The sequence below is a fragment of the Mizuhopecten yessoensis genome, unplaced genomic scaffold (genome assembly GCF_002113885.1).
Source record: "Mizuhopecten yessoensis strain PY_sf001 unplaced genomic scaffold, ASM211388v2 scaffold8449, whole genome shotgun sequence".
Taxonomy (NCBI): Eukaryota; Metazoa; Mollusca; class Bivalvia; order Pectinida; family Pectinidae; genus Mizuhopecten; species Mizuhopecten yessoensis.
Window position 1 is genome coordinate 718,318 of NW_018407553.1, and position 12,442 is coordinate 730,759.

Consider the following 12,442-nt stretch of genomic DNA (forward strand, 5'->3'; position numbering starts at 1 on the left):
TAAAAGGTGTGAACAATAACGAACAGGCTAGTGGATACAACAGTTACGTACAGGCTAGAGGAGGTTACTGTAACGTACAGGCTAAAGGAGTCAACAATAACGTTCAGGCTAGTGGATACAACAATAACGTACAGGTTAAAGGAGACAACAGTAACGTACAGGCTAGAAGAGATTACTATAAAGGCTAAAGGAGAGAACAGTAACGTACAGGCTAGGGTAGACAACAGTAACGTACAGGCTAGGGTAGACAACAGTAACGTACAGGCTAGGGTAGATAACAATAACGTACAGGCTAGGGGAGACAACAGTAACGTACAGGCTAGAGGAGATTACTGTAACGTACAGGCTAAAGGAATCAACAACAACGTACAGGCTAAAGGAGTCAACAATAACGTGCAGGCTAAAGGAGTCAACAATAACGTTCAGGCTAGTGGATACAACAATAACGTCCAGGTTAAAGGAGTCAACAATAACGTACAGGCTAGGGGAGATACCAGTAACGTACAGGCTAGGGGAGACACAGGCTAGAGGAGATAACAATAATGTACAGGCTAGGGGGGACAACAGGAACGTACAGGCTAGGGGAGATAACAATAACGTACATGCTAGGGGAGATAACAGTAACCTACAGGCTAGGGGAGATAACAGTATCGGACAGGCTAGGGGAGGCAACAGTAAATTACAGGGTAGGGGAGACAACAGTAACGTACAGGCTAAAGGAGACAACAGTAACGGACAGGCTAGGGGAGACAACTGTAACGTACAAGCTAGGAGAGATAAAAGTAACGTACAGGCTAGGGGAGACAACAGTAACATACAGGCTAGGGGAGATAACAGTATCGGACAGGCTAGGGGAGACAACAGTAAATTACAGGGTAGGGGAGACAACAGTAACGTACAGGCTTAGGGAGATAACAGTAACGTACAGGCTAGGGGAGACAAAAGTAAAGTACAGTCTTAATGAGATAACAGTAACGTACAGGCTAAAGGAGACAACAGTAACGTACAGACTAAATGAGAGAACAGTAACGTACATGCTAGGGTAGATAACAATAACGTACAGGCTAGGGTAGATAACAATAACGTACAGGCTAGGGGAGATAACAATCGTGTTCAGGCTAGGAGAGATAACAGTAACGTACAGGCTAGGGGAGACAACAGTAACGTACAGGCTAGGGGAGATAACAATAACGTACAGGCTAGGGGAGATAACAATAACGTACATGCTAGGGGAGATAACAGTAACCTACAGGCTAGGGGAGATAACAGTAACGTACAGGCTAGGGGAGATAACAATAACGTACAGGCTAGGGGAAACAACAGTAAAGTAGAGGCTAGGGGGGCAAGAGTAACGTACAGACTTGGGGAAATAACAGTAACGTACAGGCTATGGGAGACAACAGTAACGTACAGGCTAGGGGAGATAACAATAACCTACAGGCTAGAGGAGAAAACTGTAACGTACAGGTCAGGGGAGAGAACACTAACGTACAGGATAAAGGAGACAACAGTAACGTACAGGCTAAAGGAGAGAACAGTAACGTACAGGCTAGGGGAGATAACAATAACGTACAGGCTAGGGGAGATAACAATAACGTACAGGCTAGGGGAGATAAAAATAACGCACAGGCTAGTGGAGACAACAGTTATGTACAGGCTTGGGGAGATAACAGTAACGAACATGTAAGGGGAGACAACAGAAACGTACAGGCTAGGGGAGACAACAATAACGTACAGGATAAAGGAGACAACAGTAACGTACAGGCTAAAGGAGAGAACAGTAACGTACAGGCTAGGGGAGACAACAGTAATGTACATGCTAGGGGAGACAACAATAGCGTTCAGGCTAGAGGGGATTACTGTAACGTACAGGCTAAAGGAGTCAACAATAGCGTGCAGGCTAAAAGAGTCAACAATATCGTACAGGTTAAAGGAGACAATAGTAACGTACAGGCTAGAGGAGACAACAGTAACAGTCAGGCTAGGGGAGACAACAATAGCGTCCAGGCTAGAGGGGATTACTGTAACGTACAGGCTAAAAGAGTCAACAATAACGTACAGGCTAGAAGAGATTACCGTAACGTACAGGCTAAAGGAGGCAACAATAACGTACAGGCTAAAGGAGTCAACAATAACGTACAGGCTAGAAGAGATTACTGTAACGTAAAGGCTAAAGGAGACAACAGTAACAGACAGGCTAGGGGAGACAACAGTAACGTACAGGCTAGAAGAGATTACTGTAACGTACAGGCTAATGGAGTCAACAATAACGTACAGACGTACAGGCTAAAAGGTGTGAACAATAGCGAACAGGCTAGTGGATACAACAGTTACGTACAGGCTAGGGGAAACAAAAGTAACGTACAGGCTAGGGGGTAAAAGTAACGTACAGACTTGGGGGAATAACAGTAACGTACAGGCTAGGAGAGACAACAGTAACGTACAGGATAACAGTAACGTACAGGCTAAAAGGTACAGGTTAGGGGAGACAACAGAAACGTACAGGCTAGGGGGGACAACAGTAACGTACAGTCTTAATGAGATAACAGTAACGTACAGGCTAGGAGAGACAACAGTAACATACAGGCTTAATGAGATAACAGTAACGTACAGGCCAGGGGAGATAACAGTAACGTACAGGCCAGGGGAGATAACAGTAACGTACAGGCCAGGGGAGATAACAGTAACGTACAGGCCAGGGGAGATAACAGTAACGTACAGGCCAGTGGAGATAACATTAACGTACAGGCTAGGGTAGATAACAGTAACGTGCAGGTTAGGGGAGACAACAGTAACGTACATGCTAAAGGAGAGAACAGTAACGTAATGGCTAGGGTAGATAACAATAACGTACCGGCTAGGGGAGATAACAATAACTTACAGGCTAGGGGAGATAAAAATAACGCACAGGCTAGTGGAGACAGGAGTCAACCATAACGTGCAGGATAAAGGAGTCAACAATAACGTCCAGGTTAAAGGAGTCAACAATAACGTACAGGCTAGTGGATACATCAGTTACGTACAGGCTAGGGGAAACAAAAGTAACGTACAGGCTAGGGGAGGTAACAATAACCTACAGGCTAGAGGAGAAAACTGTAACGTACAGGTCAGGGGAGAGAACACTAACGTACAGGATAAAGGAGACAACAGGACCGTACAGGCTAAAGGAGAGAACAGTAACGTACAGGCTATGGGAGATAACAGTAACGTACAGGCCAGTGGAGATAACATTAACGTACAGACTAGGGGAGATAAAAATAACGCACAGGCTAGTGGAGACAACAGTTATGTACAGGCTAGGGTAGATAGATAACAGTAACGTACAGGCCAGTGGAGATAACATTAACGTACAGGCTAGGGTAGATAACAGTAACGTGCAGTTTAGGGGAGACAACAGTAACGTACATGCTAGGGGAGATAACAATAGCGTACAGGCTAGGGGAGATAAAAATAACGCACAGGCTAGTGGAGACAACAGTAACGTACAGTCTTAATGAGATAACAGTAACGTACAGGCCAGGGGAGATAACAGTAACGTACAGGCCAGTGGAGATAACATTAACGTACAGGCTAGGGTAGATAACAATAACGTACCGGCTAGGGGAGATAACAATAACTTACAGGCTAGGGGAGATAAAAATAACGCACAGGCTAGTGGAGACAGGAGTCAACCATAACGTGCAGGCTAAAGGAGTCAACAATAACGTACAGACGTACAGGCTAAAAGGTGTGAACAATAGCGAACAGGCTAGTGGATACAACAGTTACGTACAGGCTAGGGGAAACAACAGTAACGTTCAGGCTAGGGGGTAAAAGTAACGGACAGACTTGGGGAAATAACAGTAACGTACAGGCTATGGGAGATAACAGTAACGTACAGGCTATGGGAGACAACAGGAACGTACAGGCTAGAAGAGATTAGTGTAACGTACAGGCTAAAGGAGGCAACAATAACGTTCAGGCTAGTGAATACAACAGTTACGTACAGGCTAGGGGAAACAAAAGTAACGTACAGGCTAAAAGGCACAGGTTAGGGGAGACAACAGAAACGTACAGGCTAGGGGGGACAACAGTAACGTAAAGGCTAGGGGAGATAACAATAACGTAGAGGCTAGGGGAGATAACAATAACCTACAAGCTAGGGGAGATAACTGTAACGTACAGGGCAGGGGAGACAACACTAACGTAAAGGCCAGGGAGACAACTGTACCGTACAAGCTAGGGGAGATAAAAGTAACGTACAGGCTTGGGGAGACAACAGTAACGGACAGGCTAGGGGCAGTAACCTACAGGCTAAAGGAGAGAACAGTAACGTACAGGCTATGGGAGACAAAAGTAACGTACAGGCTAGGGGGGACAACAGTAACGTACAGTCTTAATGAGATAACAGTAACGTACAGGCCAGTGGAGATAACATTAACGTACAGACTAGGGGAGATAAAAATAACGCACAGGCTAGTGGAGACAACAGTTATGTACAGGCTAGGGTAGATAACAATAATGTACAGGCTAGGGGGGACAACAATAACGTACAGGAGAAAGGAGACAACAGTAACGTACGGAGACAACAGTAACGTACAGTCTTAATGAGATAACAGTAACGTACAGGCTAAAGGAGGCAACAATAACGTACAGGCTAAAGGTGTCAACAATAACGTACAGGCTAAAGGAGGCAACAATAACGTTCAGGCTAGTGAATACAACAGTTACGTACAGGCTAGGGGAAACAACAGTAACGTTCAGGCTAGGGGGTAAAAGTAACGGACAGACTTGGGGAAATAACAGTAACGTACAGGATAAGGGAGACAACAGTAACGTACATGCTAAAGGAGAGAACAGTAACGTAATGGCTAGGGTAGATAACAATAATAACGTACAGGCTAGGGGAAGCAACAGTAACGTACAGGCTAGAGGAGATTACTGTAACGTACAGGTTAAAGGAGACAACAGTAACGTACGGAGACAACAGTAACGTACAGTCTTAATGAGATAACAGTAACGTACAGGCTAGGAGAGACAACAGTAACATACAGGCTTAATGAGATAACAGTAACGTACAGGCTAAAAGGCACAGGTTAGGGGAGACAACAGAAACGTACAGGCTAGGGGAGACAATAGTAACGTACATGCTAGGGGAGATAACAATAGCGTACAGGCTAGGGGAGACAATAGTAACGTACATGCTAGGGGAGATAACAATAACTTACAGGCTAGGGGAGATAAAAATAACGCACAGGCTAGTGGAGACAGGAGTCAACCATAACGTGCAGGCTAAAGGAGTCAACAATAGCGTCCATGTTAAAGGAGTCAACAATAACGTACAGGTTAAAGGAGACAACAGTAACGTACAGGCTAGGGGAAACAACAGTAACGTACAGGCTAGGGGGTAAAAGTAACGTACAGACTTGGGGAAATAACAGTAACGTACAGGCTATGGGAGACAACAGTAACGTACAGGCTAGGGGAGATAACAATAACCTACAAGCTAGAGGAGATAACTGTAACGTACAGGTCAGGGGAGACAACACTAACGTACAGGCCAGGGGAGATAACAGTAACGGACAGGCTAGGGGGGACAAAAGTAACGTACAGGCTAGGGAAGACAACAATAACGTATAGGCTAGGGGAGACAACAGGAACGTACAGGCTAGGGGAGGTAACAGTAACGTACAGGCTAGGGAAGACAACAATAACGTATAGGCTAGGGGAGACGACAGTAACGTACAGGCTAGTGGATACAACAGTTACGTACAGGCTAGGGGAAATAACAGTAACGTACAGGCCAGGGGAGATAACAGTAACGGACAGGCTAGGGGGGACAAAAGTAACGTACAGGCTAGGGGAGACAATAATAACGTACAGGCTAGGGGAGACAACAGTAACGTACAGGCTAGGGGAGATAACAATAACGTATAGTCTAGGGGAGATAACAATACCGTACAGGCTAGGGGAAATAACAATAATGTACAGCCTAGGGGAGATAACAATAGCGTACAGGCTAGGGGAGACAACAGTAACGTACAGGCTACGGAAGACAACAATAACGTATAGGCTAGGGGAGACAACAGTAACGTACAGGCTAGGGGAGACAACAATAACGTATAGGCTAGGGGAGACAACAGTAACGTACACCTGAAGTTCGCAGGTGCGAAACTGTTTCATCAGAACTTAAATAATTTAGAACTCTATCGACATTTCAGGTTAAGCACTAAAACAGAACAGCGAAGACTGTGATTACTAAATATGTGTGCATCCTTTCCATTTGTTAATTATACAGAATTTTAATTGATGCAAAGCAACAAATACGCAAATTAATTTACACCAAGGTTTTTGATTTGGTTACATGTATATAAAAGGACAATTATCTGTTACCCAAAGACAAGGAATCATAACATGTTTATCTAAAGGAGAAAAACCTAGACAATATTTAAAGAACTTGAGACCAATATCCCTTTTAAATGTAACTTATAAAATTGCATCAGGCTGTATAGCAAATAGAATAAAAACAGTGTTAGGTAAATTAATTGATCCAGATCAGACAGGTTTTATTTCTGGGTAATATGTGGGAGAAAACACAAGGTTGATATACGATTTTATGTTTTACGCAGAGAGAAATGATATACCAGGAATACTATTGATTATTGATTTTGAGAAAGCGTTCGATTCTGTATTTTGGAAATTCATTGATGAGGTACTAAACTATTTTAAATTTGGGGAAGAGATTAAAAAATGGATAAAACTTTTATATAAAAATGCAATTTCTTCATCAAATAAGGGGAAATTGATCAGACATTTTTGAAATAAAAAAAAAGGCTGTCGTCAAGGAGACCCTATTGCACCATATATATTTATAATGTGTGCAAAGATATTAGCGATAAGAATGAGAAACAAAATAAAGTAAAGGGTATCAATATAAATGACTGTCCTATTTTAGTATCTCAGTATGCTGATGATACCTCGTTGATTTTAGATGGTACAAACATTTCCTTAAAAGAAGCAGTTGGTGAATTAAATAATTTTGCAAAAAATTCTGGGTTGAAAATAAATGTATCAAAATCTCAGGTAATATGGATAGGAAGTAAAAAGCATAGTGAGGAAGTTCTTTATCCAGAATGGAAATTACAGTGGGGAAATAAAACTTTTAATCTTTTGGGGATAGAATTTCATGTAGACTTGCATAAAATTACTAGGCTAAATTACGATAAAAAGTTAGTAAAAATAAAGGCACTTATAAATACATGGAATAGGAGAATAATAACACCAATTGGTAGGAATATATATCATCAAATCACTACTCATCTCACAAGTCAATCACTGATTTATTGCATTACCAAATCCAAATGAATGTTTTATTAAAAAATTAAACACCGAACTATTTAACTTCTTATTGAAAAGCAAAGTTGACAAAACCAAAAGAGACATTGTTGTTAGAGACTATATTGATGGTGGATTGAAAATGATGCATGGGATGTCTTTCATAGAATCCTTAAAATTAACATGGATAAGGAGACTATTTACAACATCAGGTAAATGGCAGGAGATTTTAAAAACTTATCTTGATTTAAATACTTAAGCAAACTGTGGGACGGAATACATTGTTAAATGTGAAATGACGAGTAAAAATCTTTTTTGGAAAGACCTGTTTAATGGATTGAAAATGTTAGCAATAGTAAGAGATAATCAATGCAAGGGAAATAACTCCTTTTCCAAAATGCCTAACTGGTATAATAAATTGTTTATAATAAATAATAAGAGTATTTTTTTTTATAGAAAGTGGTTCAGGATAAGGATAATAGTACAAACTTGTTTTATACTTTACAAGAAGTTATGTGAAAAAGTGTTAACTTTGAGAGTAGGAGGAGAGTCGAGTGGGCCATTAGTAGTCAGAGTGGTCGGTGGTTCTAATTAATGAGTTGTGTCAGCCACAGCAGTACGTATCAGTGAGTGTCTGCGGAGGGTCTGTAGTTGTTTATTTGTTTACGATTAGGCGTGCAATTTAAATGTAGAGACATATTACTTGGTTCTGGAGATCTTATTAAGTTGTCAATTAAAGCTCGGACCGTTAGGGAGAATGTTGATCGAGAATGGCCAGTGTCATGAGAACAACGGGTGGTCTGCGTTACAGTGGAGATAAGACAGGTTGTGTGTGTGTGATAGAGGGGAGGTTTTAGTTTTGTGTGGTGCACGAGAGAGGACGTAACTAAGGGAGTGGTGGTACGAACGTTGGAGTGACAACATGTGAGCAGTGAGAGTGTTGCGGTGAACGTATGGACATGTACCTGTATATATGTTTATAGACGTAAATAAACTGTAAATAGAAATCAGTGCATTGTCTCATAATTATGACATCAAAGACAAACCAGTGGCTCCGTCACATTTGGTGGCAGCGGTGGGATCTAAAATACATTCGACGAGATATTTTAAACATGTGGTGTTTTAACCAAACAAACCGGATATGGATACAATGTAACAAATGATTTCAACCAAGATGCCATGAAGGAATTATGATCAACAAGAAGATGCCGTAGAGGAATCATACAAACTATTGGTTAGCGGAATCCTTTGTGAAACAATAGGGGAAAAAAGGGAAACGAAAACAAACAATCATTTATCGACGGGATTCTTCCTACGTTTTAAGAAATATAACATTTTGCTCAGATGTAATGAAAATATCAAAAAGTTGTGTCGTCGTCAACCCCAAAACATTTAAGGGAATGTTAAAATCATCAAATGTGAGGAATGTAAACAACAGCTAAAATGGTTGCCAAGGTGAGCATGTTGATTAGGATTAGGGTCATTGGTGATTGGAGAGGACAGGAAATCTGCAGATCGAGACAAGGACGTGAACAACAGACGTCATGTCAAAATTGGAGGACAGTAGCTATATATAACTATCCTATTTGTTACAATAGCCAAACCGTCTGACACAATGAAGTGAGATGCCAGAGTTAACAGCTAAACTAGAGACTGCTTCCTTTGTTGGAGGCGCCGGATAAAAGGAAAGCATCTCCTCTAAAAGAGCCTGGAGGTAGGGATACCTGTGTCGCCAGGTATGGCTCTACTCTCGAAACGGATGGGGGTCTTTGTGTCGCCAAGGAAGCGCCCATGCCGGAAAATGGATTGAGTACGCTTAAGTCGGATAGGGGTCTCTGTGTCGCCAGGGAAGCGCTTATGCCGGAATACCGAAATGATGTCGTGCACGACTACAGTGGATAGAGTCTGTGTCGCCAGGATCTATGGCCACGTGGAAAATTACGGTGTATCCATGTTGGTGGATACTGTGTCAAGCGTTACTATAGTAAATGACAGGCTAGTTGGAGATGGATTGATGGTGCCGGCTAATATCAGAGTGACCTCAGCAATAAGGAATGGATGGAATAAAAAATAAAATAAAAACTGCTCGTGAAATTTGACAAAAGAAGGTATGAAAATTTGACTGTAAAGATTATAGGATGTCAGATATGCCATGTGACTATATCCTCGGACAAGATATTCGTTAGGTGTTTTGTTAAGCACAAAAATAGATAGTTTTTTTTTTGAAAACAGTGCTTAAAGTGACATTTAGATCTACTACATAGAAATGTATGTGTAATCATCTAAGAAAACATTTTTTTTTAAATGAAAGTGCAAACCAAGATTCATCAGTAGATAAGTCATCAGCTTTAAATGTCTCGGTGGACAGATAACCAGTGATTGAATGACAAGGAGAAACATTATTTAAAAACAGTGCAACAAAATGGATTAAGATTTCGGACGTTTATGGGTGGCATAGCATGTGTCAGACGAATTTGAGAACTATGAACTGTGTGTAATATGGACTAAACCGGAATTACTTAAGTATAAGGAATATAAGTGAAATCATTGCAACTATGTCAATATGCTAACTTGTGTATTGTGGTATATATATAATTATATATGCGAATGTGTATGAGTGTACCGGGGCGTCACCCTTAAGGGGAATGGTTTGTGAAAAAGTGTTAACTTTGAGAGTAGGAGGAGAGTCGAGTGGGCCATTAGTGGTCAGAGTGGTCAGTGGTACTAAATAATGAGTTGTGTCAGCCGCAGCTGTACGTATCAGTGAGTGTCTGCGGAGGGTCTGTAGTTGTTTATTTGTTTACGATTAGGCGTGCAATTTAAATGTAGAGACATATTGGTTCTGGAGATCTTATTAAGTTGTCAATTAAAGCTCGGACCGTTAGGGAGAATGTTGAGTAAGAATGGCCAGTGTCATGAGAACAAAGGGTGGTGTGTGTTACAGTGGAGATAGGACAGGTTGTGTGTGTGTGATAGAGGGGAGTTTAGTATTGTGTGGTGCACGAGAGAGGACGTAACTAAGGGAGTGGTGGTACGAACGTTGGAGTGACAACATGTGAGCAGTGAGAGTGTTGCGGTGAACGTATGGACATGTACCTGTATATATGTTTATAGACGTAAATAAACTGTAAATAGAAATCAGTACATTGTCTCATAATTATGACATCAAAGACAAACCAGTGGCTCCGTCACAGTTAGACAAATCTTTTAAAATTGAAACAAATTTTCTTCAGTACCAAGGTCTGTTATCTACAATTAAAAGACATCTCTCTCAACAGCATGAAATAAAATGCATATACAAATATTTCTAAGAAATAGTAAAGGGACAAAAGACTTGTATAGTTTGCTTTGTAAAAATGATACACTGTCAACTGGTAGAAAGAAATGGAGTAACTATTTTGATTATAATGATAATACATGGAGAAATATCTACAAAATACCATTTCAAGTAACCAAAAACACAAAACTACAATGGTTTCGGTATAGAGTTAATAAACACATCTTAACCACAAACTCTTATCTGTACAGGGCTGGAATAGTAGATAATCCTCATTGTTTTTATTGTAAATCAGACATTGAAACAATATAGCATGCATTATGGGAGTGCAATCAAGTTCAGAATTTATTAACAAACTTTGAGTTTTTATTAGATGCTTTGTTTATTCCGCTTTCAATAAGGAAACATTTATCTTAGGTACATATGATGATGATGATTGTACATAAGATGATAATGATGATGATGATTGTCAATGTGTATGGACGATGATGATGATGATGATGATTGTACATAAGATGATGATGATGATGATGATGATTGTCAATGTGTATGGACGATGATGATGATGATGATGATTGTCAATGTGTATGGACGATGATGATGATGATGATGATGATGATGATGATGATGATGATGATGATGATGCGTGTATAGAGGATGATGAGGATGATAAGGATGATACTTTTCACTGTGTATAAAAGATGATGATTGAGAAACGCATGCTTCTGTCTACGAGTGAGAGTTTGTGTGTAATGTCTGTTTGATGTAGATGTATCAAAAAACTTGAAAAAAACGCAACTTTGTATGCCATGTAGAAACCAAAAAATCAATATGCAGGAAAAAGAAAGTCCAACACATTTCATCACCATGTCTATCGACGAAGTTCAGTCTTTAAACGATCGCCCACCCAAACATAGTGTAAATGGAACTCATGAGGGCGTAAAGCGAAAGTGAAACCCAGAAGTGATTTTCGACATTCGTGTCTGTCTGACACCAAAACGGGCCAAACTACTGCTTTCCAAACTAAGCGACTGCGTGACGTATGGAAAATGTAAGTGAACCGGAAGTTGAGGATCAGACATCTTGGATAACTATAAGTTAGATCCGGGTAGTCATTCTAACGCCTTGTTGTGGATAAACCGGAAATAACACTAGTGGACGACGCCGACAATTTGCAAATTCAGTATCGAAAATATAACCAAAATAGGTTCAATCTGATTAAAGTCTTCTGTTACATGGCTTTGTTAACTCCGTACTACGCCTGAAGTACGAAGTTAACGAAGTAATGTATAATTGTTTTTAACCAGATTGCCTCTATGTTACACTAGTGGGCGTTACTGAAATTAACAATTTCCGAGTATCGCTTATACCCCCAGTAGTGTTTCCCGATTGATCTGCGCCCACTTTTGTGGATGGGGTCACAAAAGTGGGTTGTTACAAAGCAGACGTCAACACAAGTATATAATAATTTATGTAGACGTGTACATCATAACACAGGGACCTGCTAATTTGTTATACAATAACAACAATAACAAAATATTATGTTTTTGTTAACTTCGGTATGAACAGATGAGCTGTCTTTGTTAACAGCGGTATGAACAAATGATCTGTCTTTGTTAACAGCGGTATGAACAGTTTATATGTTCTTGTTAACAGCAGTAAGAACAGTTGTGCAATCTTTGTTAACATCGGTATGAACAAATAAGCTGTAATTGTTTACACCGATATGAACAGATGATATGTTTTTGTTTGCATCGGTATGAACAGATGATATGTTTTTGTTAACATCAGTATGAACAGATGTCCTTGTTAACAGCGGTATGAACAGTTGTGCTGTCTTTGTTAACAGCG